We start from the raw sequence: 24483 nt of genomic DNA, 5'->3' as shown, positions 1-24483 counted from the left end.
AATGGTGAAAAACGTGAAAAATGGTGAAAAAGTAAAAAATGGTGAAAAAAGTGAAAAAGGTGAAAAATGGTGAAAAAGTGAAAATGGTGAAAAAAGTGAAAAAAGGTGAAAAACGTGAAAAATGGTGAAAAAGTGAAAAATGGTGAAAAAAGTGAAAAAAGGTGAAAAACGTTAAAAATGGTGAAAAAGTGAAAAATGGTGAAAAAGTGAAAAACGGTTAAAAAAAGTGAAAAAAGGTGAAAAACGTGAAAAATGGTGAAAAAGTGAAAAATGGTGAAAAAAAGTGAAAAAAGGTGAAAAACGTGAAAAATGGTGAAAAAGTGAAAAATGGTTTAAAAAGTGAAAAAAGTGAAAAAGTGGAAAAATGGTGAAAAACGTGAAAAATGGTGAAAAAGTAAAAAATGGTGAAAAAAGTGAAAAAGGTGAAAAATGGTGAAAAAGTGAAAATGGTGAAAAAAGTGAAAAAAGGTGAAAAAAGTGAAAAATGGTGAAAAAGTGAAAAATGGTGAAAAAAGTGAAAAAAGGTGAAAAACGGTAAAAATGGTGAAAAAGTGAAAAATGGTGAAAAAGTGAAAAACGGTTAAAAAAAAGTGAAAAAAGGTGAAAAATGGTGAAAAACGTGAAAAATGGTGAAAAAGTGAAAGATGGTGAAAAAAGTGAAAAAAGGTGAAAAACGTGAAAAATGGTGAAAAGTGAAAAATGGTTTAAAAAGTGAAAAAAGTGAAAAAGTGGAAAAATGGTGAAAAACGTGAAAAATGGTGAAAAAGTAAAAAATGGTGAAAAAAGTGAAAAAGGTGAAAAATGGTGAAAAAGTGAAAATGGTGAAAAAAGTGAAAAAAGGTGAAAAACGTGAAAAATGGTGAAAAAGTGAAAAATGGTGAAAAAAGTGAAAAAAGGTGAAAAACGTTAAAAATGGTGAAAAAGTGAAAAATGGTGAAAAAGTGAAAAACGGTTAAAAAAAGTGAAAAAAGGTGAAAAACGTGAAAAATGGTGAAAAAGTGAAAAATGGTGAAAAAAGTGAAAAAAGGTGAAAAACGTGAAAAATGGTGAAAAAGTGAAAAATGGTTTAAAAAGTGAAAAAAGTGAAAAAGTGGAAAAATGGTGAAAAACGTGAAAAATGGTGAAAAAGTAAAAAATGGTGAAAAAAGTGAAAAAGGTGAAAAATGGTGAAAAAGTGAAAATGGTGAAAAAAGTGAAAAAAGGTGAAAAAAGTGAAAAATGGTGAAAAAGTGAAAAATGGTGAAAAAAGTGAAAAAAGGTGAAAAACGGTAAAAATGGTGAAAAAGTGAAAAATGGTGAAAAAGTGAAAAACGGTTAAAAAAAGTGAAAAAAGGTGAAAAACGTGAAAAATGGTGAAAAAGTGAAAAATGGTGAAAAAAGTGAAAAAAGGTGAAAAACGTGAAAAATGGTGAAAAAGTGAAAAATGGTGAAAAACGTGAAAAATGGTGAAAAAGTGAAAAATGGTGAAAAAAGGTGAAAAAAGTGAAAAAGTGAATAAAGGTGAAAAAAGGTGAAAAAGGTGAAAAAAGTGAAAAACGGTGAAAAAAAATGAAAAATGGTGAAAAAGTGAAAAACGTGAAAAAGGTGAAAAAAGGTGAAAAACGGTGAAAAAAATGAAAAATGGTGAAAACCGTGAAAAATGGAGAAAAAAGTGAAAAATGGTGAAAAAAATGAAAAAAAGGTGAAAAACGTGAAAAATGGTGAAAAAGTGAAAAATGGTGAAAAAAGTGAAAAAAGGTGAAAAAGTGAAAAATGGATTAAAAAGTGAAAAAAGTTGAAAAATGGTGAAAAAGTGGAAAAGAGGTGAAAAACGGTGAAAAAAGTGAAAAAAGGTGAAAAAGTGAAAAATGGTGAAAAAAGGTGAAAAAAGTGAAAAAGTGAATAAAGGTGAAAAAAGGTGAAAAAGGTGAAAAATGGTGAAAAAGTGAAAAATGGTGAAAAACGTGAAAAATGGTGAAAAAGTGAAAAATGGTGAAAAAAGGTGAAAAAAGTGAAAAAGTGAATAAAGGTGAAAAAAGGTGAAAAAGGTGAAAAATGGTGAAAAAGTGAAAAATGGTGAAAAACGTGAAAAATGGTGAAAAAGTGAAAAATGGTGAAAAAAGGTGAAAAAACTGAAAAAGTGAATAAAGGTGAAAAAAGGTGAAAAAGGTGAAAAAAGTGAAAAAAAAATGAAAAATGGTGAAAAAGTGAAAACCGTGAAAAATGGTGAAAAAAATGAAAAAAGGTGAAAAACGTGAAAAATGGTGAAAAAGTGAAAAATGGTGAAAAAAGTGAAAAAAGGTGAAAAAGTGAAAAATGGATTAAAAAGTGAAAAAAGTTGAAAAATGGTGAAAAAGTGGAAAAGAGGTGAAAAACGGTGAAAAAAGTGAAAAAAGGTGAAAAACGGTGAAAAAAGTGAAAAATGGTGAAAAAGTTAAAAATGGTGAAAAATGGTGAAAACGTGAAAAATGGTGAAAAAAGTGAAAAACGCTGAAAAAAGTGAAAAAGGTGAAAAAAGTGAAAAAAGGTGAAAAACGTGAAAATTGGTGAAAAAGTGAAAAATGGTGAAAAAAGTGAAAAAAAGGGAAAACCGTGAAAAATGGTGAAAAAAGTGAAAAATGGTGAAAAAAGTGAAAAAGGTGAAAAACGTGAAAAATGGTGAAAAACGTGAAAAATGGTGAAAAAAGTGAAAAAAGGTGAAAACCGTGGAAAATGGTGAAAAAAGTGAAAAATGGTGAAAAAAGTGAAAAAGGTGAAAACCGTGAAAAATGGTGAAAAAGTGAAAAATGGTGAAAAAATGTGAAAAAAGTGAAAACGTGAATAAAGGTGAAAAAAGGTGAAAAAGGTGAAAAAAGTGAAAAACGGTGAAAAAAGGTGAAAAAGGTGAAAAAAGTGAAAAACGGTGAAAAAAAATTAAAAATGGTGAAAAAGTGAAAAAAGGTGAAAAAGGTGAAAAAAGGTGAAAAACGTGAATAAAGTGAAAAATGGTGAAAACCGTGAAAAATGTTGAAAAAAGTGAAAAATGGTGAAAAAAGTGAAAAAGGATAAAAAACGTGAAAAATGGTGAAAAAGTGAAAAATGGTTAAAAAAGTGAAAAATAGTGAAAACCGTGAAAAATGGTGAAAAAGTGAAAAACGGTTAAAAAAGTGAAAAAAGGTGAAAACCGTGAAAAATGGTGAAAAAGTGAAAAATGGTGAAAAAAGTGGAAAAAGGTGAAAAACGTGAAAAAGTTAAAAAAGGTGAAAAAGGTGAAAAATGTGAAAAAAGTGAAAAACGGTGAAAAAAAGTGAAAAACGGTGAAAAAAAATGAAAATGGTGAAAAAGGTGAAAAAAGGTGAAAAACGTGAATAAAGTGAAAAATGGTGAAAAACGTGAAAAATGGTGAAAAGTGAAAAATGGTGAAAAAAGTGAAAAAACGTGAAAAATGGTGAAAAAGTGAAAAATGGTTAAAAAAGTGAAAAATGGTTAAAAAAGTGAAAATGGTGAAAACCGTGAAAAATGGTGAAAAAGTGAAAAACGGTTAAAATGGTGAAAAAAGGTGAAAAACGTGAAAAATGGTGAAAAAGTGAAAAATGGTTAAAAAAGTGAAAAATGGTGAAAAACGTGAAAAATGGTTAAAAAAGTGAAAAAAGGTGAAAAACGTGAAAAATGGTGAAAAACGTGAAAAATGGTGAAAAAGTGAAAAATGGTGAAAAAAGGTGAAAAAAGGTGAAAAAGGTGAAAAAAGTGAAAAACGGTGGAAAAAAAATGAAAAATGGTGAAAAAGTGAAAAAAGGTTAAAAAGAAGAAAAAAGGTGAATAACGTGAATAAAGTGAAAAATGGTGAAAACCGTGAAAAATGGTGAAAAAAGTGAAAAATGGTGAAAACCGTGAAAAATGGTGAAAAAGTGAAAAACGGTTAAAATGGTGAAAAAAGGTGAAAAACGTGAAAAATGGTGAAAAAGTGAAAAATGGTGAAAAAAGTGAAAAAAGGTGAAAAACGTGAAAAATGGTGAAAAAGTGAAAAATGGTTAAAAAAGTGAAAAATGGTGAAAAAAGTGAAAAAAGGTGAAAAACGTGAAAAATGGTGAAAAAAGTGAAAAAAGGTGAAAAACGTGAAAAATGGTGAAAAACGTGAAAAATGGTGAAAAAGTGAAAAATGGTGAAAAAAGGTGAAAAAAGGTGAAAAAGGTGAAAAAGGTGAAAAAAGTGAAAAACGGTGGAAAAAAAATGAAAAATGGTGAAAAAGTGAAAAAAGGTTAAAAAGGTGAGAAAAGGTGAAAAACGTGAATAAAGTGAAAAATGGTGAAAACCGTGAAAAATGGTGAAAAAAGTGAAAAATGGTGAAAAAAGTGAAAAAAGGTGAAAAACGTGAAAAATGGTGAAAAAGTGAAAAATGGTGAAAAAAATGAAAAAAGGTGAAAAACGTGAAAAATGGTGAAAAAGTGAAAAATGGTGAAAAAAGGTGAAAAAAGTGAAAACGTGAATAAAGGTGAAAAAGGTGAAAAAAGTGAAAAACGGTGAAAAAAATGAAAAATGGTGAAAACCGTGAAAAATGGAGAAAAAAGTGAAAAATGGTGAAAAAAGTGAAAAAAGGTGAAAACCGTGAAAAATGGTGAAAAAGTGAAAAATGGTGAAAAAAGGTGAAAAAGTGAAAAATGGATTAAAAAGTGAAAAAAGTTGAAAAATGGTGAAAAAGTGGAAAAAAGGTGAAAAACGGTGAAAAAAGTGAAAAAAGGTGAAAAACGGTGAAAAAAATGAAAAATGGTGAAAACCGTGAAAAATGGTGAAAAAAGTGAAAAATGGTGAAAACCGTGAAAAATGGTGAAAAAGTGAAAAACGGTTAAAATGGTGAAAAAAGGTGAAAAACGTGAAAAATGGTGAAAAAGTGAAAAATGGTTAAAAAAGTGAAAAATGGTGAAAAAAGTGAAAAAAGGTGAAAAACGTGAAAAATGGTGAAAAAAGTGAAAAAAGGTGAAAATCGTGAAAAATGGTGAAAAAGTGAAAAATGGTGAAAAAGTGAAAAATGGTGAAAAACGTGAAAAATGGTGAAAAAGTGAAAAATGGTGAAAAAAGTGAAAAAAGGTGAAAAACGTGAAAAATGGTGAAAAAGTGAAAAATGGTGAAAAAAGGTGAAAAACGTGAAAAATGGTGAAAAAGTGAAAAATGGTGAAAAAAGGTGAAAAAAGTGAAAACGTGAATAAAGGTGAAAAAAGGTGAAAAAGGTGAAAAAAGTGAAAAACGGTGAAAAAAATGAAAAATGGTGAAAAAGTGAAAAAAGGTGAAAAAGGTGAAAAAAGGTGAAAAACGTGAATAAAGTGAAAAATGGTGAAAACCGTGAAAAATGGTGAAAAAAGTGAAAAATGGTGAAAAAAGTGAAAAAAGGTGAAAAACGTGAAAAATGGTAAAAAAGTGAAAAATGGTGAAAAAAGTGAAAAAAGGTGAAAAACGTGAAAAATGGTGAAAAAGTGAAAATGGTTTAAAAAGTGAAAAAAGGTGAAAACGTGAAAAATGGTGAAAAATTGAAAAAAGGTGAAAAAAGTGAAAAAAAGTGAAAAAGTGGAAAAATGGTGAAAAACGTGAAAAATGGTGAAAAAGTAAAAAAATGGTGAAAAAAGTGAAGAAGGTGAACAAAGTGAAAAATGGTGAAAAAGTGGAAAGCCAGTACTGTCAAGTGTTTTCTCTTTCCGCGGTAATGAGAATAGGTGCATACATGCAGCATGTCCCCAGTTGATTACTTGTTGATGGCACAATAATGAACCACTCAACATTCCACTCATACACACCTCATTTTAAAAGCACACAAAAAATTGATATCAAGAAGGTAGTGTGGCCGAGGATTTAGGCTCCAGTCTCTTTGGAGGCGTGGGTTCAAATCCCACCACTACCAGTCTACAACTTCTATCTTGCCTCGCAGGTCTGTTGTGGATCTCCTACGTCCCTTCATCAACAACAAAAAAGCTCAAATACTTCTCTTTTCCTCCATCAGCTTGCACAACAACATGAATGAGGCTTTCCCAGCACCACACTTTCTTTCACCGCTACAAAGGAATACAGTTTAGAAAAAAAAGTGCTTACAATGGCTTAAGACCTTTACATGCACTTTTCCACTGGATTCTGACAATGTGCCACAGCTCATAACTCCTGGCTGTGGAGGACCTTTTGACAGCAACAGTGGCAACAGATAGGACTCTCTACAAAGTAAACAGGGCAAAGATCTCATTTAGATGACTGAGGTGAGATCTGCCCCTATTACCCAATAGTAGGCAAATGTTTCCTCTCAATTGTAGGTGAATGGGATTTTAGGTATACGTGCAATAGCATCTATTCCAGTGCTACGGGCTACATTGTACATTGTACGTAAGTGGACAATTGTGATTTTTTTAGACAGGTGACATTACTTTTGCATAAAAGCTGATACATTAACTACGTGGGCAGTTAGGGGTTCGAGAGGATGTCTTTTATTGTACGCTAGGCCAAAGCAGGTTTTCTCAACCAGGGTTCCCTGGAAGCCCAAGCTTCCTTCAGGACTTTTCAGGGGTTCCCTGGCATTTTCCCCACTTGCCCCAGTAAGGTCGGTTTCCTTGAGATGCAAAAATTATTTGAAGGCTTCCTCCAGGGTCTCATGATGGGAATACACCATGAGATTTTTTGGCAGATAGTTGGTTCGATAGATAATTTAATGCATATCCGATCTGATTTTCGATCGGAAAAGCGATCGGAAAAGCGATCGGACAGTAGGTGCTGCACTCAGTGGTATCAGAGCAATGGAACAAAAGTCAGTACTGTTATGCGTTCTTCCTTATGGAACTGAGAATGGCTGCCAACATGCAGCATATCCCCAGATGATAAACCTGTTGATGGCACAGTAATTAACCGCTTAACCTTTGACTCTTGAAAAACGTGTCTTAAAGCACGCAAGAGTAGACATCCGCAGGGTAGTGTGGCCGAGCGGTCTAAGGCGCTGGATTAAGGCTCCAGTCTCCTCGGAGGCGTGGGTTCAAATCCCACCACTGCCAGTCTACAACTTCTATCTTGCCTCGCAGGCCTCTTGTGGATCTACTACGTCCCTTCATCAACAACAAGAAAGCTCAAATACTTCTCTTTTCCTCCATCAGCTTGCACAACAACATGAATGAGGCTTTCCCAGCACCACACTTTCTTTCACCGCTACAAAGGAATACAGTTTAGAAAAAAAAGTGCTTACAATGGCTTAAGACCTTTACATGCACTTTTCCACTGGATTCTGACAATGTGCCACAGCTCATAACTCCTGGCTGTGGAGGACCTTTTGACAGCAACAGTGGCAACAGATAGGACTTTCTACAAAGTAAACAGGGCAAAGATCTCATTTAGATGACTGAGGTGAGATCTGCCCCTATTACCCAATAGTAGGCAACTGTTTCCTCTCAATTGTAGGTGAATGGGACTTTAGGGCTCGTTCCCACTGTTGCGACGCGATTTCGGCCGCATTCCGACGCTTGTAAAAACGCATGCGGATGAGTTTCCGCATGCGTTTTTACCCGCGATTTCGCATGCGATTTCGCATGGCAGGGTGCCATGCGAAATTAACCATGACACTGCCAGGGCTAAATAAAATTGAAAAAGGTGCGAAATCGCACGCGAAATCGCGGGTAAAAACGCATGTAACAAACGCATGCGTTTTTACTATTAAATACATTAGCGGCGATTCGCACGGATTCCCGACGCAGGCGAAATCGTTGGCTCTTTTGTGCGTTTTTTTCACGCTGAAAAAAACGCACCTCAACAACGCTACAGTGGAAACAGGCCCATCCACTTGCATTACATGTGCGGATCTGCATGCGTTGGACGCATGCAGATTCGCGATAGTGGGAACGAGCCCTTAGGTATACGTGCAATAGCATCTATTCCAGTGCTACGGGCTACATTGTACATTGTACGTAAGTGGACAATTGTGATTTTTTTAGACAGGTGACATTACTTTTGCATAAAAGCTGATACATTAACTACGTGGGCAGTTAGGGGTTCGAGAGGATGTCTTTTATTGTACGCTAGGCCAAAGCAGGTTTTCTCAACCAGGGTTCCCTGGAAGCCCAAGCTTCCTTCAGGACTTTTCAGGGGTTCCCTGGCATTTTCCCCACTTGCCCCAGTAAGGTCAGTTTCCTTGAGATGCAAAAATTATTTGAAGGCTTCCTCCAGGGTCTCATGATGGGAATACACCATGAGATTTTTTGGCAGATAGTTGGTTCAATAGATAATTTAATGCATATCCGATCTGATTTTCGATCGGAAAATTTATCGGAAAAGCGATCGGACAGTAGGTGCTGCACTCAGTGGTATCAGAGCAATGGAACACAAGTCAGTACTGTTATGCGTTCTTCCTTATGGAACTGAGAATGGCTGCCAACATGCAGCATATCCACAGATGATAACCTGTTGATGGCACAGTAATTAACCGCTTAACCTTTGAATCTTGAAAAACGTGTCTTAAAGCACGCAAGAGTAGACATCCGCAGGGTAGTGTGGCCGAGCGGTCTAAGGCGCTGGATTAAGGCTCCAGTCTCCTCGGAGGCGTGGGTTCAAATCCCACCACTGCCAGCCTTTAACTTCTTGCTTGCTTGACAAGGATATACTATGTAGGAAAGATAAGGCCTCAGCTCCTCTGGCTTTAACACTTGCTCAAATACTTGTCCAAGCTTATACATCAGGGCCACTTGAGGAGCTTATCTTGGTCAGAAAAGGTTACATTTGAGAAGACTAATCCATTGATTCTGCTGTGGCATAGAGTGCTTTACCTGCACTTTCCTAGGTGCTGTCACCAGAGGCATAGAACCAAAGCCAGTACTGTAAAGGTGAAAAACGTGAATAAAGTGAAAAATGGTGAAAACCGTGAAAAATGGTGAAAAAGTGAAAAATGGTGAAAAAAGTGAAAAATGGTGAAAAAAGTGAAAAATGGTTAAAAAAGTGAAAAACGGTTAAAATGGTGAAAAAAGGTGAAAACCGTGAAAAATGGTGAAAAAGTGAAAAATGGTGAAAAATGGTGAAAAAGTGAAAAAAGGTGAAAAACGTGAAAAATGGTGAAAAAGTGAAAAATGGTTAAAAAAGTGAAAAAAGGTGAAAAACGTGAAAAATGGTGAAAAAAGTGAAAAAAGGTGAAAAACGTGAAAAATGGTGAAAAACGTGAAAAATGGTGAAAAAGTGAAAGATGGTGAAAAAAGTGAAAAAAGGTGAAAAACGTGAAAAATGGTGAAAAGTGAAAAATGGTTTGAAAAGTGAAAAAAGTGAAAAAGTGGAAAAATTATGAAAAACGTGAAAAATGGTGAAAAAGTAAAAAATGGTGAAAAAAGTGAAAAAGGTGAAAAATGGTGAAAAAGTGAAAATGGTGAAAAAAGTGAAAAAAGGTGAAAAACGTGAAAAATGGTGAAAAAGTGAAAAATGGTGAAAAAAGTAAAAAAGGTGAAAAACGTTAAAAATGGTGAAAAAGTGAAAAATGGTGAAAAAGTGAAAAACGGTTAAAAAAAGTGAAAAAAGGTGAAAAACGTGAAAAATGGTGAAAAAGTGAAAAATGGTGGAAAAACGTGAAAAAGGTGAAAAAAGTGAAAAATGGTGAAAAAGTGAAAAAAGGTGAAAAACGTGAAAAATGGTGAAAAAGTGAAAAATGGTTAAAAAAGTGAAAAATGGTGAAAAAAGTGAAAAAAGGTGAAAAACGTGAAAAATGGTGAAAAAAGTGAAAAAAGGTGAAAAACGTGAAAAATGGTGAAAAACGTGAAAAATGGTGAAAAAGTGAAAGATGGTGAAAAAAGTGAAAAAAGGTGAAAAACGTGAAAAATGGTGAAAAAGTGAAAAATGGTGAAAAACGTGAAAAATGGTGAAAAAGTGAAAAATGGTGAAAAAAGGTGAAAAAAGTGAAAAAGTGAATAAAGGTGAAAAAAGGTGAAAAAGGTGAAAAAAGTGAAAAAAAATGAAAAATGGTGAAAAAGTGAAAACCGTGAAAAATGGAGAAAAAAGTGAAAAATGGTGAAAAAAATGAAAAAAGGTGAAAAACGTGAAAAATGGTGAAAAAGTGAAAAATGGTGAAAAAAGTAAAAAAAGGTGAAAAAGTGAAAAATGGATTAAAAAGTGAAAAAAGTTGAAAAATGGTGAAAAAGTGGAAAAAAGGTGAAAAACGGTGAAAAAAGTGAAAAATGGTGAAAAAGTTAAAAATGGTGAAAAATGGTGAAAACGTGAAAAATGGTGAAAAAAGTGAAAAACGCTGAAAAAGTGAAAAAGGTGAAAAAAGTGAAAAAAGGTGAAAAACGTGAAAATTGGTGAAAAAGTGAAAAATGGTGAAAAAAGGTGAAAACCGTGAAAAATGGTGAAAAAAGTGAAAAATGGTGAAAAAAGTGAAAAAGGTGAAAAACGTGAAAAATGGTGAAAAAGTGAAAAATGGTGAAAAAAGTGAAAAAAGGTGAAAACCGTGGAAAATGGTGAAAAAAGTGAAAAATGGTGAAAAAAGTGAAAAAGGTGAAAACCGTGAAAAATGGTGAAAAAGTGAAAAATGGTGAAAAAAGGTGAAAAACGTGAAAAATGGTGAAAAAGTGAAAAATGGTGAAAAAAGGTGAAAAAAGTGAAAACGTGAATAAAGGTGAAAAAAGGTGAAAAAGGTGAAAAAAGTGAAAAATGTTAAAAAAAGTGAAAAATGGTGAAAAAAGTGAAAAAGGTGAAAAACGTGAAAAATGGTGAAAAAGTGAAAAATGGTTAAAAAAGTGAAAAATAGTGAAAACCGTGAAAAATGGTGAAAAAGTGAAAAACGGTTAAAAAAGTAAAAAAAGGTGAAAACCGTGAAAAATGGTGAAAAAGTGAAAAATGGTGAAAAAGTGAAAAATGGTGAAAAACGTGAAAAATGGTGAAAAAGTGAAAAATGGTGAAAAAAGGTGAAAAAAGTGAAAAAGTGAATAAAGGTGAAAAAAGGTGAAAAAGGTGAAAAAAGTGAAAAACGGTGAAAAAAAATGAAAAATGGTGAAAAAGTGAAAAACGTGAAAAAGGTGAAAAAAGGTGAAAAACGGTGAAAAAAATGAAAAATGGTGAAAACCGTGAAAAATGGAGAAAAAAGTGAAAAATGGTGAAAAAAGTGAAAAAGGTGAAAAAAGTGAAAAAAGGTGAAAAACGTGAAAATTGGTGAAAAAGTGAAAAATTGTGAAAAAAGTGAAAAAAGGTGAAAACCGTGAAAAATGGTGAAAAAGTGAAAAATGGTGATAAAAGTGAAAAACGGTTAAAAAAAGTGAAAAAAGGTGAAAAACGTGAAAAATGGTGAAAAAGTGAAAAATGGTGAAAAACGTGAAAAATGGTGAAAAAGTGAAAAATGGTGAAAAAAGGTGAAAAAAGTGAAAAAGTGAATAAAGGTGAAAAAAGGTGAAAAAGGTGAAAAAAAAAGGTGAAAACGTGAAAAATGGTGAAAAAAGTGAAAAACGCTGAAAAAAGTGAAAAAGGTGAAAAAAGTGAAAAAAGGTGAAAAACGTGAAAATTGGTGAAAAAGTGAAAAATTGTGAAAAAAGTGAAAAAAGGTGAAAACCGTGAAAAATGGTGAAAAAGTGAAAAATGGTGAAAAAGTGAAAAACGGTTAAAAAAAGTGAAAAAAGGTGAAAAACGTGAAAAATGGTGAAAAAGTGAAAAATGGTGAAAAACGTGAAAAATGGTGAAAAAGTGAAAAATGGTGAAAAAAGGTGAAAAAAGTGAAAAAGTGAATAAAGGTGAAAAAAGGTGAAAAAGGTGAAAAAAGTGAAAAAAAATGAAAAATGGTGAAAAAGTGAAAACCGTGAAAAATGGAGAAAAAAGTGAAAAATGGTGAAAAAAATGAAAAAAGGTGAAAAACGTGAAAAATGGTGAAAAAGTGAAAAATGGTGAAAAAAGTAAAAAAAGGTGAAAAAGTGAAAAATGGATTAAAAAGTGAAAAAAGTGAAAAAAGGTGAAAACCGTGGAAAATGGTGAAAAAAGTGAAAAATGGTGAAAAAAGTGAAAAAGGTGAAAACCGTGAAAAATGGTGAAAAAGTGAAAAATGGTGAAAAAAGGTGAAAAACGTGAAAAATGGTGAAAAAGTGAAAAATGGTGAAAAAAGGTGAAAAAAGTGAAAACGTGAATAAAGGTGAAAAAAGGTGAAAAAGGTGAAAAAAGTGAAAAATGTTAAAAAAAGTGAAAAATGGTGAAAAAAGTGAAAAAGGTGAAAAACGTGAAAAATGGTGAAAAAGTGAAAAATGGTTAAAAAAGTGAAAAATAGTGAAAACCGTGAAAAATGGTGAAAAAGTGAAAAACGGTTAAAAAAGTAAAAAAAGGTGAAAACCGTGAAAAATGGTGAAAAAGTGAAAAATGGTGAAAAAGTGAAAAATGGTGAAAAACGTGAAAAATGGTGAAAAAGTGAAAAATGGTGAAAAAAGGTGAAAAAAGTGAAAAAGTGAATAAAGGTGAAAAAAGGTGAAAAAGGTGAAAAAAGTGAAAAACGGTGAAAAAAAATGAAAAATGGTGAAAAAGTGAAAAACGTGAAAAAGGTGAAAAAAGGTGAAAAACGGTGAAAAAAATGAAAAATGGTGAAAACCGTGAAAAATGGAGAAAAAAGTGAAAAATGGTGAAAAAAGTGAAAAAGGTGAAAAAAGTGAAAAAAGGTGAAAAACGTGAAAATTGGTGAAAAAGTGAAAAATTGTGAAAAAAGTGAAAAAAGGTGAAAACCGTGAAAAATGGTGAAAAAGTGAAAAATGGTGATAAAAGTGAAAAACGGTTAAAAAAAGTGAAAAAAGGTGAAAAACGTGAAAAATGGTGAAAAAGTGAAAAATGGTGAAAAACGTGAAAAATGGTGAAAAAGTGAAAAATGGTGAAAAAAGGTGAAAAAAGTGAAAAAGTGAATAAAGGTGAAAAAAGGTGAAAAAGGTGAAAAAAAAAGGTGAAAACGTGAAAAATGGTGAAAAAAGTGAAAAACGCTGAAAAAAGTGAAAAAGGTGAAAAAAGTGAAAAAAGGTGAAAAACGTGAAAATTGGTGAAAAAGTGAAAAATTGTGAAAAAAGTGAAAAAAGGTGAAAACCGTGAAAAATGGTGAAAAAGTGAAAAATGGTGAAAAAGTGAAAAACGGTTAAAAAAAGTGAAAAAAGGTGAAAAACGTGAAAAATGGTGAAAAAGTGAAAAATGGTGAAAAACGTGAAAAATGGTGAAAAAGTGAAAAATGGTGAAAAAAGGTGAAAAAAGTGAAAAAGTGAATAAAGGTGAAAAAAGGTGAAAAAGGTGAAAAAAGTGAAAAAAAATGAAAAATGGTGAAAAAGTGAAAACCGTGAAAAATGGAGAAAAAAGTGAAAAATGGTGAAAAAAATGAAAAAAGGTGAAAAACGTGAAAAATGGTGAAAAAGTGAAAAATGGTGAAAAAAGTAAAAAAAGGTGAAAAAGTGAAAAATGGATTAAAAAGTGAAAAAAGTTGAAAAATGGTGAAAAAGTGGAAAAAAGGTGAAAAACGGTGAAAAAAGTGAAAAATGGTGAAAAAGTTAAAAATGGTGAAAAATGGTGAAAACGTGAAAAATGGTGAAAAAAGTGAAAAACGCTGAAAAAGTGAAAAAGGTGAAAAAAGTGAAAAAAGGTGAAAAACGTGAAAATTGGTGAAAAAGTGAAAAATGGTGAAAAAAGGTGAAAACCGTGAAAAATGGTGAAAAAAGTGAAAAATGGTGAAAAAAGTGAAAAAGGTGAAAAACGTGAAAAATGGTGAAAAAGTGAAAAATGGTGAAAAAAGTGAAAAAAGGTGAAAACCGTGGAAAATGGTGAAAAAAGTGAAAAATGGTGAAAAAAGTGAAAAAGGTGAAAACCGTGAAAAATGGTGAAAAAGTGAAAAATGGTGAAAAAAGGTGAAAAACGTGAAAAATGGTGAAAAAGTGAAAAATGGTGAAAAAAGGTGAAAAAAGTGAAAACGTGAATAAAGGTGAAAAAAGGTGAAAAAGGTGAAAAAAGTGAAAAATGTTAAAAAAAGTGAAAAATGGTGAAAAAAGTGAAAAAGGTGAAAAACGTGAAAAATGGTGAAAAAGTGAAAAATGGTTAAAAAAGTGAAAAATAGTGAAAACCGTGAAAAATGGTGAAAAAGTGAAAAACGGTTAAAAAAGTAAAAAAAGGTGAAAACCGTGAAAAATGGTGAAAAAGTGAAAAATGGTGAAAAAAGTGGAAAAAGGTGAAAAACGTGAAAAATGGTGAAAAAGTGAAAAATGGTGAAAAAAGGTGAAAAAAGTGAAAAAGTTAAAAACGGTGAAAAAAAATGAAAATGGTGAAAAAGGTGAAAAAAGGTGAAAAACGTGAATAAAGTGAAAAATGGTGAAAAACGTGAAAAATGGTGAAAAAGTGAAAAATGGTGAAAAAAGTGAAAAACGTGAAAAATGGTGAAAAAGTGAAAAATGGTTAAAAAAGTGAAAAATGGTTAAAAAAGTGAAAAATGGTGAAAACCGTGAAAAATGGTGAAAAAGTAAAAAACGGTTAAAATGGTGAAAAAAGGTGAAAAACGTGAAAAATGGTGAAAAAGTGAAAAATGGTGAAAAAAGTGAAAAAAGGTGAAAAAAGTGAAAAATGGTGAAAAAGTGAAAAATGGTTAAAAAAGTGAAAAATGGTGAAAAACTTGAAAAATGGTTAAAAAAGTGAAAAAAGGTGAAAAACGTGAAAAATGGTGAAAAACGTGAAAAATGGTGAAAAAGTGAAAACGTGAATAAAGGTGAAAAAAGGTGAAAAAGGTGAAAAAAGTGAAAAACGGTGAAAAAAAATGAAAAATGGTGAAAAAGTGAAAAAACGTGAAAAAGGTGAAAAAAGGTGAAAAACGGTGAAAAAAATGAAAAATGGTGAAAACCGTGAAAAATGGAGAAAAAAGTGAAAAATGGTGAAAAAAGTGAAAAAAGGTGAAAAACGTGAAAAATGGTGAAAAAGTGAAAAATGGTGAAAAAAGTGAAAAAAGGTGAAAAAGTGAAAAATGGATTAAAAAGTGAAAAAAGTTGAAAAATGGTGAAAAAGTGGAAAAAAGGTGAAAAACGGTGAAAAAAGTGAAAAAAGGTGAAAAACGGTGAAAAAAGTGAAAAATGGTGAAAAAGTTAAAAATGGTGAAAAATGGTGAAAACGTGAAAAATGGTGAAAAAAGTGAAAAACGCTGAAAAAAGTGAAAAAATGTGAAAACCGTGAAAAATGGTGAAAAAAGTGAAAAAAGGTGAAAAACGTGAAAATTGGTGAAAAAGTGAAAAATGGTGAAAAAAGTGAAAAAAGGTGAAAACCGTGAAAAATGGTGAAAAAAGTGAAAAATGGTGAAAAAAGTGAAAAAGGTGAAAAACGTGAAAAATGGTGAAAAAGTGAAAAATGGTGAAAAAAGTGAAAAAAGGTGAAAACCGTGAAAAATGGTGAAAAAAGTGAAAAATGGTGAAAAAGTGAAAAATGGTGAAAAAAGTGAAAAAAGGTGAAAAACGTGAAAAATGGTGAAAAAGTGAAAATGGTTTAAAAAGTGAAAAAAGGTGAAAAACGTGAAAAATGGTGAAAAATTGAAAAAAGGTGAATAAAGTGAAAAAAGTGAAAAAGTGGAAAAATGGTGAAAAACGTGAAAAATGGTGAAAAAGTAAAAAAAATGGTGAAAAAAGTGAAGAAGGTGAACAAAGTGAAAAATGGTGAAAAAGTGGAAAGCCAGTACTGTCAAGTGTTTTCTCTTTCCGCGGTAATGAGAATAGGTGCATACATGCAGCATGTCCCCAGTTGATTACTTGTTGATGGCACAAATATCAACCACTCAACATTCCACTCATACACACCTCATTTTAAAAGCACACAAAGAATTGATATCAAGAAGGTAGTGTGGCCGAGCGGTCTAAGGCGCTGGATTTAGGCTCCAGTCTCTTTGGAGGCGTGGGTTCAAATCCCACCACTGCCAGTCTACAACTTCTATCTTGCCTCGCAGGTCTGTTGTGGATCTCCTACATCCCTTCATCAACAACAAAAGAGCTCAAATACTTCTCTTTTCCTCCATCAGCTTGCACAACAACATGAATGAGGCTTTCCCAGCACCACACTTTCTTTCACCGCTACAAAGGAATACAGTTTAGAAAAAAAAGTGCTTACAATGGCTTAAGACCTTTACATGCACTTTTCCACTGGATTCTGACAATGTGCCACAGCTCATAACTCCTGGCTGTGGAGGACCTTTTGACAGCAACAGTGGCAACAGATAGGACTTTCTACAAAGTAAACAGGGCAAAGATCTCATTTAGATGACTGAGGTGAGAGCTGCCCCTATTACCCAATAGTAGGCAAATGTTTCCTCTCAATTGTAGATGAATGGCATTTTAGGTATACGTGCAATAGCATCTATTCCAGTGCTACGGGCTACATTGTACATTGTACGTAAGTGGACAATTGTGCTTTTTTTAGACAGGTGACATTACTTTTGCATAAAAGCTGATACATTAACTACGTGGGCAGTTAGGGGTTCGAGAGGATGTCTTTTATTGTACGCTAGGCCAAAGCAGGTTTTCTCAACCAGGGTTCCCTGGAAGCCCAAGCTTCCTTCAGGACTTTTCAGGGGTTCCCTGGCATTTTCCCCACTTGCCCCAGTAAGGTCGGTTTCCTTGAGATGCAAAAATTATTTGAAGGCTTCCTCCAGGGTCTCATGATGGGAATACACCATGAGATTTTTTGGCAGATAGTTGGTTCAATAGATAATTTAATGCATATCCGATCTGATTTTCGATCGGAAAATTGATCGGAAAAGCGATCGGACAGTAGGTGCTGCACTCAGTGGTATCAGAGCAATGAAACACAAGTCAGTACTGTTATGCGTTCTTCCTTATGGAACTGAGAATGGCTGCCAACATGCAGCATATCCCCAGATGATAACCTGTTGATGGCACAGTAATTAACCGCTTAACCTTTGACTCTTGAAAAACGTGTCTTAAAGCACGCAAGAGTAGACATCCGCAGGGTAGTGTGGCCGAGCGGTCTAAGGCGCTGGATTAAGGCTCCAGTCTCCTCGGAGGTGTGGGTTCAAATCCCACCACTGCCAGCCTTTAACTTCTCGCTTGCTTGACAAGGATATACTATGTAGGAAAGATAAGGCCTCAGCTCCTCTGGCTTTAACACTTGCTCAAATACTTGTCCAAGCTTATACATCAGGGCCATTTGAGGAGCTTATCTTGGTCAGAAAAGGTTACATCCATTGATTCTGCTGTGGCATAGAGTGCTTTACCTGCACTTTCCTAGGTGCTGTCATCAGAGGCATAGAACCAAAGCCAGTACTGTCAAGTGTTTTCTCTTTCTGCGGTATTGAGAATAGGTGCATACATGCAGCATGTCCCCAGTTGATTACTTGTTGATGGCACAATAATGAACCACTTAACATTCCACTCATACACACCTCATTTTAAAAGCACACAAAAGATCGATATCGGCAAGGTAGTGTGGCCGAGCGGTCTAAGGTGCTGGATTAAGGCTCCAGACTCCTCGGAGGCGTGGGTTCAAATCCCACCACTGCCAGTCTACAACTTCTATCTTGCCTCGCAGGCCTCTTGTGGATCTACTACGTCCCTTCATCAACAACAAGAAAGCTCAAATACTTCTCTTTTCCTCCATCAGCTTGCACAACAACATGAATGAGGCTTTCCCAGCACCACACTTTCTTTCACCGCTACAAAGGAATACAGTTTAGAAAAAAAAGTGCTTACAATGGCTTAAGACCTTTACATGCACTTTTCCACTGGATTCTGACAATGTGCCACAGCTCATAACTCCTGGCTGTGGAGGACCTTTTGACAGCAACAGTGGCAACAGATAGGACTTTCTACAAAGTAAACAGGGCAAAGATCTCATTTAGATGACTGAGGTGAGATCTGCCCCTATTACCCAATAGTAGGCAAATGTTTCCTCTCAATTGGTGAAAAAGTGAAAAATGGTTAAAAAAGTGAAAAATGGTGAAAACCGTGAAAAATGGTGAAAAAGTGAAAAAAGGTTAAAAAACGTGAAAAATGGTGAAAAAGTGAAAAATGGTGAAAAAAGTGAAAAAAGGTGAAAAACGTGAAAATGGTGAAAAAGTGAAAAATGGTGAAAAAAGTGAAAAAAGGTTAAAAAACGTGAAAAATGGTGAAAAAGTGAAAAATGGTTAAAAAAGTGAAAAATGGTGAAAACCGTGAAAAATGGTGAAAAAGTGAAAAACGGTTAAAAAAGTGAAAAAAGGTGAAAAACGTGAAAAATGGTGAAAAAGTGAAAAATGGTGAAAAAAGTGAAAAAAGGTGAAAAACGAGAAAAATGGTGAAAAAGTGAAAAATGGTGAAAAAAGTGAAAAAAGGTGAAAAACGTGAAAAATGGTGAAAAAGTAAAAAATGGTGAAAAAAGGTGAAAAAAGTGAAAAAGTGAAAAATGGTGAAAAAAAGGTGAAAAAAGGTGAAAAAAGGTGAAAAAGGTGAAAAAAGTGAAAACGGTGAAAAAAAATGAAAAATGGTGAAAAAGTGAAAAAACGTGAAAAAGGTGAAAAAAGGTGAAAAACAGTGAAAAAATGAAAAATGGTGAAAAATGGTGAAAAAAGTGAAAAATGGATAAAAAAGTGAAAAAAGGTGAAAAACGAGAAAAATGGTGAAAAAGTGAAAAATGGTGAAAAAAGTGAAAAAAGGTGAAAAAGTGAAAAATGGTTTAAAAAGTGAAAAAAGGTGAAAAACGTGAAAAATGGTGAAAAAGTAAAAAAATGGTGAAAAAAGTGAAAAAAGTTGAAAAATGGTGAAAGAGTGGAAAAAAGGTGAAAAACGGTGAAAAAAGTGAAAAATGGTGAAAAAGTGAAAAATGGTGAAAAATGGTGAAAACGTGAAAAATGGTGAAAAAAGTGAAAAAAGGTGAAAAACTTGAAAAATGGTGAAAAAGTGAAAAATGGTGAAAAAAGGTGAAAAAAGTGAAAAAGGTGAAAAAAAATGAAAAAAGGTGAAAAAAGGTGAAAAAGGTGAAAAAAGTGAAAAACGGTGAAAAAAATGAAAAAAGGTGAAAAACGTGAATAAAGTGAAAAATGGTGAAAACCGTGAAAAATGGTGAAAAAAGTGAAAAATGGTGAAAAAAGTGAAAAAAGGTGAAAAACGTGAAAAATGGTGAAAAGTGAAAAATGGTGAAAAAAGTGAAAGAAGGTGAAAAACGTGAAAAATGGTGAAAAAGTGAAAATGGTTTAAAAAGTGAAAAAAGGTTAAAAACGTGAAAAATTGTGAAAAATTGAAAAAAGGTGAAAAAAGTGAAAAAAGTGAAAAAGTGGAAAAATGGTGAAAAACGTGAAAAATGGTGAAAAAGTAAAAAAATGGTGAAAAAAGTGAAGAAGGTGAACAAAGTGAAAAATGGTGAAAAAGTGGAAAGCCAGTACTGTCAAGTGTTTTCTCTTTCCGCGGTAATGAAAATAGGTGCATACATGCAGCATGTCCCCAGTTGATTACTTGTTGATGGCACAATAATCAACCACTCAACATTCCACTCATACACACCTCATTTTAAAAGCACACAAAAAATTGATATCAAGAAGGTAGTGTGGCCGAGCGGTCTAAGGCGCTGGATTTAGGCTCCAGTCTCTTTGGAGGCGTGGGTTCAAATCCCACCACTGCCAGTCTACAACTTCTATCTTGCCTTGCAGGTCTGTTGTGGATCTCCTACGTCCCTTCATCAACAACAAAAAAGCTCAAATACTTCTCTTTTCCTCCATCAGCTTGCACAACAACATGAATGAGGCTTTCCCAGCACCACACTTTCTTTCACCGCTACAAAGGAATACAGTTTAGAAAAAAAAGTGCTTACAATGGCTTAAGACCTTTACATGCACTTTTCCACTGGATTCTGACAATGTGCCACAGCTCATAACTCCTGGCTGTGGAGGACCTTTTGACAGCAACAGTGGCAACAGATAGGACTCTCTACAAAGTAAACAGGGCAAAGATCTCATTTAGATGACTGAGGTGAGATCTGCCCCTATTACCCAATAGTAGGCAAATGTTTCCTCTCAATTGTAGGTGAATGGGATTTTAGGTATACGTGCAATAGCATCTATTCCAGTGCTACGGGCTACATTGTACATTGTACGTAAGTGGACAATTGTGATTTTTTTTAGACAGGTGACATTACTTTTGCATAAAAGCTGATACATTAACTACATGGGCAGTTAGGGGTTCGAGAGGATGTCTTTTATTGTACGCTAGGCCAAAGCAGGTTTTCTCAACCAGGGTTCCCTGGAAGCCCAAGCTTCCTTCAGGACTTTTCAGGGGTTCCCTGGCATTTTCCCCACTTGCCCCAGTAAGGTCGGTTTCCTTGAGATGCAAAAATTATTTGAAGGCTTCCTCCAGGGTCTCATGATGGGAATACACCATGAGATTTTTTGGCAGATAGTTGGTTCGATAGATAATTTAATGCATATCCGATCTGATTTTCGATCGGAAAAGCGATCGGAAAAGCGATCGGACAGTAGGTGCTGCACTCAGTGGTATCAGAGCAATGGAACAAAAGTCAGTACTGTTATGCGTTCTTCCTTATGGAACTGAGAATGGCTGCCAACATGCAGCATATCCCCAGATGATAAACCTGTTGATGGCACAGTAATTAACCGCTTAACCTTTGACTCTTGAAAAACGTGTCTTAAAGCACGCAAGAGTAGACATCCGCAGGGTAGTGTGGCCGAGCGGTCTAAGGCGCTGGATTAAGGCTCCAGTCTCCTCGGAGGCGTGGGTTCAAATCCCACCACTGCCAGCCTTTAACTTCTCGCTTGCTTGACAAGGATATACTATGTAGGAAAGATAAGGCCTCAGCTCCTCTGGCTTTAACACTTGCTCAAATACTTGTCCAAGCTTATACATCAGGGCCACTTGAGGAGCTTATCTTGGTCAGAAAAGGTTACATTTGAGAAGACTAATCCATTGATTCTGCTGTGGCATAGAGTGCTTTACCTGCACTTTCCTAGGTGCTGTCATCAGAGGCATAGAACCAAAGCCAGTACTGTCAAGTGTTTTCTCTTTCTGCGGTATTGAGAATAGGTGCATACATGCAGCATGTCCCCAGTTGATTACTTGTTGATGGCACAATAATGAACCACTCAACATTCTACTCATACACACCTCATTTTAAAAGCACACAAAAAATCGATATCGGCAAGGTAGTGTGGCAGAGCGGTCTAAGGCGCTGGATTAAGGCTCCAGTCTCCTCGGAGGCGTGGGTTCAAATCCCACCACTGCCAGTCTACAACTTCTATCTTGCCTCGCAGGCCTCTTGTGGATCTACTACGTCCCTTCATCAACAACAAGAAAGCTCAAATACTTCTCTTTTCCTCCATCAGCTTGCACAACAACATGAATGAGGCTTTCCCAGCACCACACTTTCTTTCACCGCTACAAAGGAATACAGTTTAGAAAAAAAAGTGCTTACAATGGCTTAAGACCTTTACATGTGTTATAATTTAAGTAGGCCTCAGTTATTTGGACTGAGTTAGTCAAAAAGGCTTGATGAGCAGACCTGCCCTTTAAGGGGATTTTCTCTGAAGAGAGAAAATCTGCAGTTCTGTCAGCAGAACTAGAACATACCAAGAAGCTGTTCTGATCAAGGCCGCAGGTCTCCCTGACCTGGGCCTGGAACAATAAACATCAGTCATGTTTTGTAAATATTCACATTCCTGCATGTATGTCAAATGTCTCATCGATTATTAATCGAGTAGGCGGGTATGATGACACCATGAGTGGGTCCACCAATAGACTGATATAGGGGGTGGCGAAGATGATGTCATATTTCTCTTTCCTAGCCGGTATTAAAGCTGGAGCAAGCAATGGAGAACTCACTTCTGCTTCTTCCTTCTGCACTAGCTCGCAAGGCCGACTGGGACCTAAGCATGTTCGTCCTTTCTGTAATCTGATATAATGTATGCTGTACATATGTAGTTTAGGGTAACGTAGTTAGGAAGAAGGTACCTGATTGACTTCAAGAGGGAGTCTAATCATGAGCTTATAACGCAACATGAAGATTGGCATGGCTAGGATATGATGAATGTATCTATCTGTATTCCTGTGACTTGAATAAATGACGGAAACATTGAAAGAAGCCTGAGCAAGTCTATATCCTGTTTGCTGTGTGGAGAGTCAAGTGATCTCACAGTCTGTGAGACGATGGTGTCGAAGCAAGGTGATAAGAACAGTTTATAACAGTGGTGCCTGAAACCCTTCCCTGCCTAGTGAAACAGGCAGACGGGCCGGGGCCGAAGAAGAGGTTTTCAAGATGTTCCACAGCAAAACAAGCGGAATAGACGGACGCGGACTGTAAAGCTTATCAAGCTGATACTGATAAGCTGGTGTGAGAGTGTGCATTGCGTGAGCCAAGCAAGCACACGACGGGCTGCTGCAATTCGTGGAAACCAGCGGCGAACCGCGTGGATGTTAAACTTTGACTGAAAGTGCACATCAGTCATAGCCAAAACCGGGTCGCAGGTGACTGGAAGCTCCGAGGCCGGCTGGCAGCTGCCGCTGGAGATCGATCCGCTGAGCCAGTGTGGGTACACAGAGATGGCTCAGTAATTCCAGGGGGTCCACTCAAGGTTCGTGAAGTTGCCACAAGCTGGGCGAATTGGCAGGCCTACGAAGTCCTCTGCTCAGGCAAGTTTGATTTACGTTGTTACGTTGTTATATGGCATTATATGTGTTGTATTTGGGTGTTATAACAAGGAGAGAATGATGTGTTAAGGTGTACAGTCTGTGTTAATTGCAGCGGGGAGGCTGCGTGCTTCATTTTTTTTTGTGTGTTGTTCCTTTTTCTGTGTTGGTTTTGTTTTTTTTTCTCCCCGTCCAGAGACTGGGAGTGATGCCAGCTGTGTTTTCGTTTAGCAGAGAGCTGCCCGCGGAAGAGATAAGGGGGGGCGGCTGTCAAGCAGGTGGAGGGGAGAGAAGAGAGAGAGAGAGATAGCTGAGTAGAAGGGAGAGAAGAGGAAAGCGAGTGTCTTTCTGTTTGTGAGATGTTCTGCACATTTCTCGCATTTCCAGTCGGTGCTGCTGATAACATGTTTTGTCAATGTCTGTATTGTGTTGATGTTCTAGCTGGGATGTTAACAGTTAAAACAGTTAAAGTGGTTTGGAGTCGTATAGCTCGCTCGGGCGGTTCTTAGTTATGTCTGTGTTAGAGTGAGAAAGATTCCCGCGTCTCTGGGGATCCGTATGTCTGATTGCAGTTCGGATTACAGCTGAGACGTGAAGGAATGCGGAGGCTGATCTGTGTGTAACTGCATAAAAAATGTATGTTCTATTTGCATTTTGTGTTCTCTCCTAGGATATAGGAAACGAGAGGCTGCTATGGGAGCAGCCATTTTAGCTGGCAGTCCAGGACTCAAAATGGCGGCAGTGGAGAGAGCCCGCCCCCGAGAGTCATGGCCCCCACACGTCATGGCAGGGGGGGAGGAGGGGCTGGGGGGGATCCACGTCACGTCAGGCTGGGCTCGCGGCTCCGGGCAGAGCAGCTGAAAGGGAGGGGGGGTAGAAATACAGAGACGTGCTACTGTGTGTCTCGGGTCTCAAAGTATTTCCCCAGAGGTTTTCCCTGAGTCCGTGGAGAGGAATGCCAGGATACGTGCAACAAGCTATTACTGTATGATTAGCAGGAGCACGGATAGGAAAAGTGTCCCAGCTAGGGGCAGGGACACACGTAGCAGTGCAGGTCAGGAAAGTGTCTGTACTGTGTTGCTTATGGGATTCTTCCTGTAAGTGGGGCACCTTAATGGGTGGTGCAGCATGAGTTCCCAATAGAGTATAGGGGGGGACAGTGCATCAGGGGGGTGCCGGAGGTGGAAAAAAAGGGAGTTGACCAATACGGGTTTCCGTCGCCGCTGATGCAGAGCGGTAACGTTTTTTCCGGTTTTTGTCGTGGACAGGGCCAGAGCTTGACTGAGAGGTCTATGCTGGGCTGTTTTTTTGTGCGGTTTTTTTTTGGTTGGTCAAATATGTTTTTTCCAGCTCCTGTCAATTGTAGCACAAAGAACAAGGACTGACAGCAGTTCATGGGGCAATTATACAGATGATAGAATTGCCGTTTACAGAGTGACAGTGTATCAGTACGGTGTTTGCCAGGTGACTACCTCCCAAGTGGGCATTCAGGGATCTGCATACAGGCATGTGACGCTGGTATGCTTAGCCCTGCACCCTGTGTAGTTTAAGTGCAAAGCGCTCCTTCCTACATTGAGGCAGCCGTTTTTTTTGTGAAGTCTGGGGGTAGTGGCACGGCAAACATTGATCAGAGGGTACAACACACAGAACTTCTAGCAGAGCTGGTATCGCGATGAAGTTCTAGACAAGTAAATGCGATAATGAGTAAGAGCATTGCAGGCTCACCTGCAAAGCAGCAACAGGTGTGGCATCCGTAATCTGTGCATGCGACGGCCGCGCATGGACAGATAGGGGGGGATGTGGAGTGAGCTGCAATGAGGTGAGAGCTTCCAAACGGGGAAGCGAGCTTCCAAAGGTGAAGTCCGCGGGAGCATATTTTAAACAGGTAAGTACTGAGGATAGTACTGAGGTAGGGGCGTGAAGTTTAACTCCAATCTACCAATAAGAG

At 36.0% G+C, this 24483-nt stretch overlaps 8 non-coding genes across 8 annotated transcripts; all 8 read left to right on the top strand.

Annotated features, from left to right (window-relative positions):
- Nucleotides 1-6895: 6895 nt before the first annotated feature.
- On the top strand, nucleotides 6896-6977 carry TRNAL-AAG (transfer RNA leucine (anticodon AAG)). The gene has a single exon. It is a non-coding gene; the product is annotated as a tRNA-Leu (tRNA).
- A 1479-nt stretch (nucleotides 6978-8456) lies between these two features.
- On the top strand, nucleotides 8457-8538 carry TRNAL-AAG (transfer RNA leucine (anticodon AAG)). The gene has a single exon. It is a non-coding gene; the product is annotated as a tRNA-Leu (tRNA).
- Nucleotides 8539-15750: 7212 nt separating this feature from the next.
- Nucleotides 15751-15832, top strand: TRNAL-UAG (transfer RNA leucine (anticodon UAG)). The gene has a single exon. It is a non-coding gene; the product is annotated as a tRNA-Leu (tRNA).
- A 1046-nt stretch (nucleotides 15833-16878) lies between these two features.
- On the top strand, nucleotides 16879-16960 carry TRNAL-AAG (transfer RNA leucine (anticodon AAG)). Its single transcript has one exon. It is a non-coding gene; the product is annotated as a tRNA-Leu (tRNA).
- Nucleotides 16961-17348: 388 nt separating this feature from the next.
- Nucleotides 17349-17430, top strand: TRNAL-AAG (transfer RNA leucine (anticodon AAG)). Its single transcript has one exon. It is a non-coding gene; the product is annotated as a tRNA-Leu (tRNA).
- Nucleotides 17431-19440: 2010 nt separating this feature from the next.
- TRNAL-UAG (transfer RNA leucine (anticodon UAG)) lies at nucleotides 19441-19522 on the top strand. Its single transcript has one exon. It is a non-coding gene; the product is annotated as a tRNA-Leu (tRNA).
- A 1048-nt stretch (nucleotides 19523-20570) lies between these two features.
- Nucleotides 20571-20652, top strand: TRNAL-AAG (transfer RNA leucine (anticodon AAG)). The gene has a single exon. It is a non-coding gene; the product is annotated as a tRNA-Leu (tRNA).
- A 402-nt stretch (nucleotides 20653-21054) lies between these two features.
- TRNAL-AAG (transfer RNA leucine (anticodon AAG)) lies at nucleotides 21055-21136 on the top strand. Its single transcript has one exon. It is a non-coding gene; the product is annotated as a tRNA-Leu (tRNA).
- Nucleotides 21137-24483: the final 3347 nt, after the last annotated feature.

The sequence above is a fragment of the Hyperolius riggenbachi genome, chromosome 12 (assembly GCF_040937935.1).
Source record: "Hyperolius riggenbachi isolate aHypRig1 chromosome 12, aHypRig1.pri, whole genome shotgun sequence".
Taxonomy (NCBI): Eukaryota; Metazoa; Chordata; class Amphibia; order Anura; family Hyperoliidae; genus Hyperolius; species Hyperolius riggenbachi.
Note: the sequence above shows the minus strand (reverse complement) of the source record. Positions and strands in the feature narration are given on the sequence as shown.